Source organism: Patagioenas fasciata, chromosome 2 (genome assembly GCF_037038585.1).
Source record: "Patagioenas fasciata isolate bPatFas1 chromosome 2, bPatFas1.hap1, whole genome shotgun sequence".
Classification (NCBI taxonomy): Eukaryota; Metazoa; Chordata; class Aves; order Columbiformes; family Columbidae; genus Patagioenas; species Patagioenas fasciata.
Window position 1 is genome coordinate 58,658,141 of NC_092521.1, and position 8,271 is coordinate 58,666,411.

General features: G+C 34.8%; 1 protein-coding gene across 1 annotated transcript in view; it reads right to left on the reverse strand.

Moving 5' to 3' along the window:
* The window catches only part of LOC136098508 (cadherin-19), a 74,643-nt gene extending 69,136 nt beyond the window's left edge, over positions 1-5,507 (reverse strand). The window contains exon 1 of the mRNA XM_071804276.1: positions 5,321-5,507. The gene's annotated coding sequence lies outside the window, so the exon portion shown is untranslated. The remainder of the gene's footprint in view (positions 1-5,320) is intronic.
* Positions 5,508-8,271: the final 2,764 nt, after the last annotated feature.

Here is an 8,271-nt window from a genome sequence, read left to right on the forward strand (position 1 = left end):
ATTGATAAGAACAGACATTTACTTGTCTGGGTTGTTTGTATGGTGATGGTGGAACTAACTGGCTGTGCCTGTCAAGAGAGGACCTTTTAGAATCTGGGCTGGGTTTAGCACCTGAGGGGGATTAGGCTTCCATTGCACACAGCTTGCAGTGCCACTCCATGTTAGCTGCTTTTCTGATTTATTTCTTGAGACATTTGTTACCTTTCCGTATTTGCATGGCTGGGCCTGGCAGTGCTAGGATATGAACCCCACTGCCCAGAGGAGCAGCCCTGTCACCAGAGCAGTGAAGAACCTCAGGTACAACCAGCCTCCCCACAGCTGCAGGAGCTACCAGCAGAGGAGAAAATCCCAGAGGGACCCGGCCACAGCCACAGCCATTTCCATGGGCTGGTGCAGGATGTTGAGGGGATTTAAACAGACTGTTTCAGTTGGATATTGATGGGGTTGGTGTTGCTCAGGGAGAGATCCTGGAGGTACATCGGGGAGGGACCCCACGAGTACATGTGAGAGGACTCTAAGAGGATACAAGAGAGACCTCAGTGATCTCCATGGTCATACCCTGGTCTGTGCACCATACAGTGGGAGCTGCTGTGCTGACCTGCCTGATCTTCTTCTTGGCAGGCACCATTTTTTCCCAGTAGAGACCAGGGGAGTCATGTCATATAGCTATGATGAAAATGTTCAGGCATCTGAGACCATTCAGTCTCCACACTGTCAAATTGATCTTAAGCTGTGACAGTCTTTGAGCCTAGGCTCTGTTTTCCCATAATCTTTAAGTGGGAAAAAGCTTTTCATAGGATGATCAATTAAAAAAATAGCTGAGGTAAAGAACTGAGTAGAAAAATACATACATGTAAGGACCGACAAAATTTGTCTAATTTTATAACATTTGCTTACACTTCTGAAAGCATGCATATGAGAACCTGAGCAATCAGCACTGTTTATCTCTATGTGACATTTCCAAATGCTGTTTATATATTTCATGGGTCAGTCTTTTATGAAAATAGCCATGTATACCAGCTATCTAAAGATCTGGCATTTGAAACCAATTCAATTTATATGTTAAATTTGATGTTAGGGGAAAACCAATACACTGAGCACATTTTCATTCTGTAAGTCTGGTTGTCATCTTAATTTGTCTGGAAATGTCTTTTTTATTTTCCAGAGGAACCTCATGGGATATAAAGTAACATAAATCATTCTAGCTCATCTACTATTGGGAATTACTGCTAAGGGTAAATTTTGGCCCAGTCCATATTTGTCACAATAATACAAAAAAAAAGAGAACCAGTGATGCCCTTAATCTTCTTCAGTGGATATCTGCACCTCATTTAGAGAGATAGAGTGAGAGAACAGCTGTTTGAAAATGAACAGGACACCAAACAAGCACTGTTTTCTAATTTGCTAGCAAAGATGGAATTTTAGTTTGCTCTGTATCTCCCTCCAACTTTTCCCTCTGATTTTCTGCATGCTCCACAGAAATCTGGGGTGCCTGGGAAGGGCAAACCCTTACAAACCCTCAGACAATGATGCCTTTTATTTGTTTTTCATCTGAAGAATGAAAGAGGGAAGGAATTTACACCATTTAGAGAAAAAAATTCCCATTTTATATCACCTCAAATGTCATGAATAAGTCAAAAGGCAACTAAAGTTAAGACAACTCCTAGTCTCTGTCCGTTTTCTCAAAAATACGTGCAAATGAGTCAGACTGCTAGAGAACTTTTGTAGAAATTTGAACATTCATACTCCTCATGCCCTCACATAACACAGAGCATGGTTTTATGTAGAGGCATGTGTGCTTGTATGACTGTTTTCAGTAAATTTCAAAAAATATGCAGAGAATACTTGGAGTATTTTGGATCATAAAAAAAATTGCATGCTGCTGAGTTATGAGTTTCTCAATGTTATTTATGAAGTTTGTTGGCGTGTTCATGAAATTTTCACACCGCTTCCAATCATCCAGAAATCATAGAATAACAGTTTAACAAAAACTCTCATCTTCTGCTTTTGACTCCTGTATTTAGTCATCATGAGCAAAAATCCCAGGAAGTGAGTTCTGTTCATTTGTGACCACATCCAGTGAACCAAAATCTGTTCAGCAAGCAATATAAGACATAACTCCTTCTTCTATCCCCAGATAAATGTTGTTTCAGATATCTTAATCTCACATAACAATTTAAAACTGTTAAAAATGTAATTTTCTTTGCAAAGTCTTTTGATCCTATTTTTTTTTCTTTCAACCAGTTTTCAAAGATGGCATTATCCCGCTTCAACTTATAAACTGCGGGAGGGTAAAAATTACCATATTGCCATGTAAGTTGTTCTCTGCATACTCTATGTATCCTATTCACCATTTTGGAAAGGTTCTCTGCAGAGAAAGGAGTGTGCACCATAGTCTCATTACCATTGTCCCTTTTAATTGCCAGAATGTAAACAAGAGCCACAAACCTTCTTTTTGCTGCATGAAAATGAGGGCAGGGGATTTAAAATGTTTGTTCATGTAACAACAATATATAACACTGCTAAATATAGTTGAAAAAACACTTTAAACAGAAAATTGACAAAAAAATATAAAACTTCAAGAACTTTGCTGTTTTGTCTACGCATTTTATTTACCACCGACTGTCTTAAAGATTTGTAAAATAGTGACAAAGAGTCTATTTTGCAGAGAGCTTTTATCCTGGCTAGATTTGAATCAGAATCTCTGATACACATGAAGACAGTGTTCAGCCACACTGAATTCGATTATTCTTTTGTTATTTACATTTTATCATTTATTCTACAAATCTAACTGTGTATCGGAATATATAAAATTCAGAGTTCTCTGTTTAGATATTTTTAATAACTTGTTTCAAGTATTATAATATTTTAGTTGCAGTACTGTATTACAGACATAATCTTTTATTGATGTTTTACTCTTTTTTTCAGTTGAATATCCTTTTTTTGTTTTTTATTTGAATGTTATTAATTTTATTGTCTCAAAAATAGTTTGATGTAACAGTTAGATTAGTGGCCTGGGAATAAGGGATTATAATTTAATATCACCTTTCATTTACAAGGTCTTCACTGTGTTTATGTGCCTGACAGAAAACCTGAGAGTAATGCCCTTTGGCGGACATTGTTAACAGTCGCAGCTTGTTAGCACTAGCAATTACAATTCCATTAATGTTACAGGCAATGTGGTGTGGAGAGGAACCTGTATCTGTGTAGTCAAAGCACAATTATATTCCCAGGCCTGTCCCACGTGGTCTTGTTGATATTACTCCATTCTCATCAGCTTCCTCTGTAAAGGATATGTACTTCGCCTACTTAGCAGGATCTGGAATGAAATCTCCCACAATATTTTACTAGGTTAAGAATACTGAAAGGATGGATAAGGAAGACATTCTGTAACACTTTTCTGTGTAGCATAATGTAGACACAAAAGGGCTTGGGAGCATGGTTAAAATAGAGAAAAAAGTTAGGAACCGTGGTGGAATCCATTTCTACTGCCTGTGCTAGAAATCAAGACTTTCTGCAACTTCCAAAGTAAAACGGGAATAAGAGTTTTCACCTACAAAATACCTCATACTTTAATTCAGTATCGCCTACTGTATTGTTAGAACTGTTGGCAAAATTACCTGGTTTTAATTAAACTGGTTTAAGAAATAGCCAAATTTTTCTAATCAAAACTAAGCAAGAAGTTTCCAGATATATTTATAGTGAATAAAATGGACTACACAATGGAAATTTCACTTCAAAGAGTTAGAAAGTATAAAAGAAAATAAAACAAAGTACAATGCTGAAAATACATAGGTAGCCGAAACCATAGGCATCCTTAAAATCTGCCTGCATAGGATATCTTACATTGCTTTCTTATTTCAATGTAAAAATCTGCTGATAGTGTCTGACATTTGCTTCAGGTTCGTAACTGTAAAACATTCTGAAATAGAGAGGCATCATATTGAGTTCATTTTAAAAATTTTCTATATGTCAGCAGTTCTGAATGTAAAAGGTGCTTTATAATTCCATAAACTACCTAACACTAGGTTAAAATACTTACATTTTAGTTCTAAAAAGGCACGGCTTTCTGTAGTAGAAATGCAATATTGTTCTTCAATTTTAAACTACTTTTCCTAGGGTATTTTGTGGCAAGTTCCTCTTTCTTCCTCTCCTTTATCTAAAAATAATTTTAAGAATGGATTTTCATTGTCTGATAGCTCTTAAACCTATGCATTTTTTTTAGTCTCTAAAAAAATAGGAAATCTGAAATCTAGACACAGTCTTATATTCATTTTATGTAAATGTTTGGTTTAACACTAAGACAAAAATATTAAAAATTGAAATGTAACTCCTAAAATTGAGTCCACAGATCAATTTTTGTGCCTTATTGTAAATTTATCCTTGTATAAATTAGAAGTTCATCTGGAGTGCTTTTGCAACCACAACTGATTCTAAATCACAATCTATTTAAAAATAATTCTATAATCTAAAATCCATGTAATATCTACCAGTATCATACCAAAATAATTTGTAGGATTGAACAAGCTGAGAGGGATTCAGAATTTTAGTAAACAATGAGCAGCTACTAAATATCTCTGGACTATATTCTACTGGGTGTTTCTTAACTACAGTCTAATCAGAGAATTTAAACATGAAAAATAAATTATAGCTATATCTCCTATTAGAAGACCTAAAAAAGAAACATGCAATACAAATATTTTGATAGAATATACAGTACCCAACTCTTTGAACATCTTATTTATTAACCAATTGCCACTTTACACTTCACATCAAATAAAAGTAGATGCATCCCTTTTTTTGTGGTCTGACAGATTTTAGAGTTGCCAGGTGTGGGATTATAAAGAGAAATGAGAACAGAAAAGTTAATATAATGTTAAGACAAAATGAAAAAGAAGATTCTTATTGCTACAGTAGAATGGAGAATAGAAAATCAGGGAGTGTTCCTGTAAAACAAGATTCTTCCTTAGACTCGGAAGTTGTACACATATTTTAGTGACAATCACTTGCATGAGCGTGGATGAAGCTAACACAAGGAGTCTCTCAGAGGTTGGGATCTTGCAAAAAAGTGATTGATAATCAGCATGTAAGTTTTTCCTCTGGTAATTCCAACTTAGAAAGTTGCATTTTCACAGCTATAGAAGTTAGCCAGTGGACTCTGAGGAAACAAGAAAAGTGGATTTCTCCTTCTAGAGGTTTTAAGTCACTTCTGAGTTTGTCTTTGCCTGTTGTGATTCTTGCACTGCAGGCACCCACCTAAATGTTTTAAATTTGGTTTTTTTTTTTGGAGATAATAAAGAAAAAAAGATAGAGATCTTACCTGTGTAACATCAGGACCTTCTAGTTTTAAAGTATGGGCATTGTAAAAAGTCAAATTAAACATCTGATGCAGAGAAGTAAGCAGTTTCCTTTAACTTCATAGATCCTTGGAAAGCTTTAGAAGTTACAGCTTCCTTCCAGTGTAAGTCACTTCTGCTTTTAGTTTTGAAAACTCACAGTGTGACACTGCTTACTTCATGCTATTTTGGGTGCCCTGAGTAAAACTCTGAACACAGGCACTTTTGTGCAGAACACCATAAGGCCTCTCTGATGTTCATTCAGAGTTCAGAATTAAAATGCAGAAGGCTCTAGCAAGCAAAATACAAGCTGATTTTCTTTTTCCTAGTGGAAAAAATAAAGTACTCCCTGGCAAGTAACCAAAGTGGTGGGAAGGTAATTCATTTTCTGTGAGACTATTTTGCAAGTGAAAGGGATATACTCCCTGTTTAGAGATTAGTCAGGGAAACAAGCAATCAATTTAGAGTAGTCACAGAAGTGAGCAAAAGAAGAGAGTTTCTACAGTCTGTTTTTTGCCTTCCAGCTTTTTTTTTTTTCTTTTTCCAAATACTTTATTTTCCAGAATGACAAAATCTTCATGCTCATTAAAAAAAAAAACCCACAGGTATTGGTTTATGGTTTTACATATTTTGAGTGATTTACTAAATAAATAATTTTGTTTTCTTGCAACTGTCTAAAAAAGTTGGGTTTTGTCTGCCAGCTAGGGTGGGTTTATATAGTCAGCTGAAAAAATAATATAAATAAAATAATCATCATTAAAAAGAAATAAAACTCTCAAAATCTTGTTGAAAAATTATGCAGAAGACTACATTTTTCATAGAAATCATAGTAATTTTTTTTTTGTCAAGTAAGTTTAGGAAATTTTGAACAACAATTCAAGTATTCATTATGCATTTGTTGTTCTCTCAAAAAGACATAAGGATGTTTTGGGAATAAACAAGAACTATGGATTACAGTAGCACTTCAGTAATTATGATGGAAAACAAATTTATGGTGAGATAATTTAAAGTTTAGTGCTGTACCAGTATTAGCTCCAGGCCAAGACGACTTCTGAGAAATCCTACATGTTAAAACAACAAATACGATATTTTGTCAGACTCAATGTACCCTGTTAATGGTAAAACCAAGTAAAACTGCCCCAAAAGCTTCTAAATTAACTTTAGACTTAGTACTGTGAAATTAGTAGCTTAAGGAATAAATATGCCTTCAATTGATAGATTTTTTTTTCTCCTTCTTATAAAAAAATATTTTACTTCCTGAGAAAAGTTGCCTCTCCTTCTTTCTTCTTCCTCATCCAGAATAAGAAGATTCAGAAACTGTTCCTGCATGGAAGTTGAAAATATTTTGACTGATTTTCTGATCACTTTTTCAGGATTATTTCTTTCTAATGACTTCAGTATAAGTAATATAGTTTGTGTATCAGACTGGCAATGAGCACACAATTTATCAAACTTTGTACAGCTTCAACTTTGAGAAGTAGATAGGTTTGTTCATATTTTTTTTTTTTTTATCAAATCAAAGCAAACATGATAATATTATACAGTCTAATGTTCCTTGATAACTTTGTCTTCTCAATAATTTTTTCATCTATTAAATTAGATATCAAAAACAAACTGGCCAAACTCCACATTTCTTTCTGGTGTTCTTACCTCATTCATGTTTTCCCCTGCTAGGGAAAATTTGATTTTTTATTTCTTTGTCTAAAACTTGATGTCACATTTGAGTGAGGGAATGAATATGAACTAAGATCTCCTTTTCATTGGTTCTGCTCTTTTTAGCATGTTTTGGTTTTTTGTTTTTTTTTTTTTTTTAAAAGAAACAGGAATATTTGGGAACAGCTCTATTTAGTCAGAATGGTTGTATCCTACTTTTGGTTCATGGTCTGACATCAGCTCTATAGAGGATGAGCTATAATTTCTGTAGCAGAGGGTGCAAAATGGAAAAATGGGATGAAGAATAAAAGGATGTTCTCATAAGATCTGTGCAAACTGAAGAAGTATAATTGGAATTCAGTGATATGTTGTCATTTACCACCTGGAAAAAACAGCTTTTTTATTGATGCTACTTCTCACTCACTTTCTAGCAATCCAGAAGAGGTGGAGTTTTATTTACCAGGTTAGAATTAACTGGACAGAAGTGTAAGAAAAGGATAAAACCATTGTTGACAGTTGTTAAACAAGATACACTCATTTACTGAGAATGCTGAATCTTGTCAAAGGACATAATCTAAGATATACCATATGAAGGAAACAGAAATGAGCAGTAAGAAGCAAATAAAAATGGAAGTTTCTTGGGAATGTTGAAGAACTGATAAGGCAAACTGGCCAGAATATGAGGAACTTCTGTCAGATTACAAATAGTATGCAACAATAAGGGAAAAAAAAAAATAAAAATAAAAATAGTGTCATTGCACCTTAAAAGACAAAAAAAAAAAAAAAAAAAAAAAACAGAAAGAAAGAAGAACTAAAAGAAGAAGGCTAATTCACAAAATTATAAGAAAACCTTTCTCAACTGAGAAGAAAATACATACTTATTCCCAGTACAGTGTTCTCATGTGGAAAACCAGTTTCTGCTTCTCTCTGTCTAGACACCTGTTAATGACAGGCAAGATTTTTGATATTAACATTAAAAGGAAATAATTTGGAGTGTCACATATTAATGAACACAGTTACCCTGTTAGCTCCTTCCTGGTTACACAGACCATTCTGTTCCCTGCAGAGAGTGATCTCAGTAATACGGTAGCTTTCAGCAGCCACTGTCACCTTGACTGTTATCACAGCTTCCCTTCAAGGTGTATTAAAAGCTTAACATCATCTCGCTCCACAGGGGAGACCCGTTGTTTGCTGATAGCAGAATTAGTAGCAGAATCAACGTGAAGGGGCAACCCAGTTCAGAGGGGACATGCGGTGAGCTGTAATTATCACCTGAGCAAAA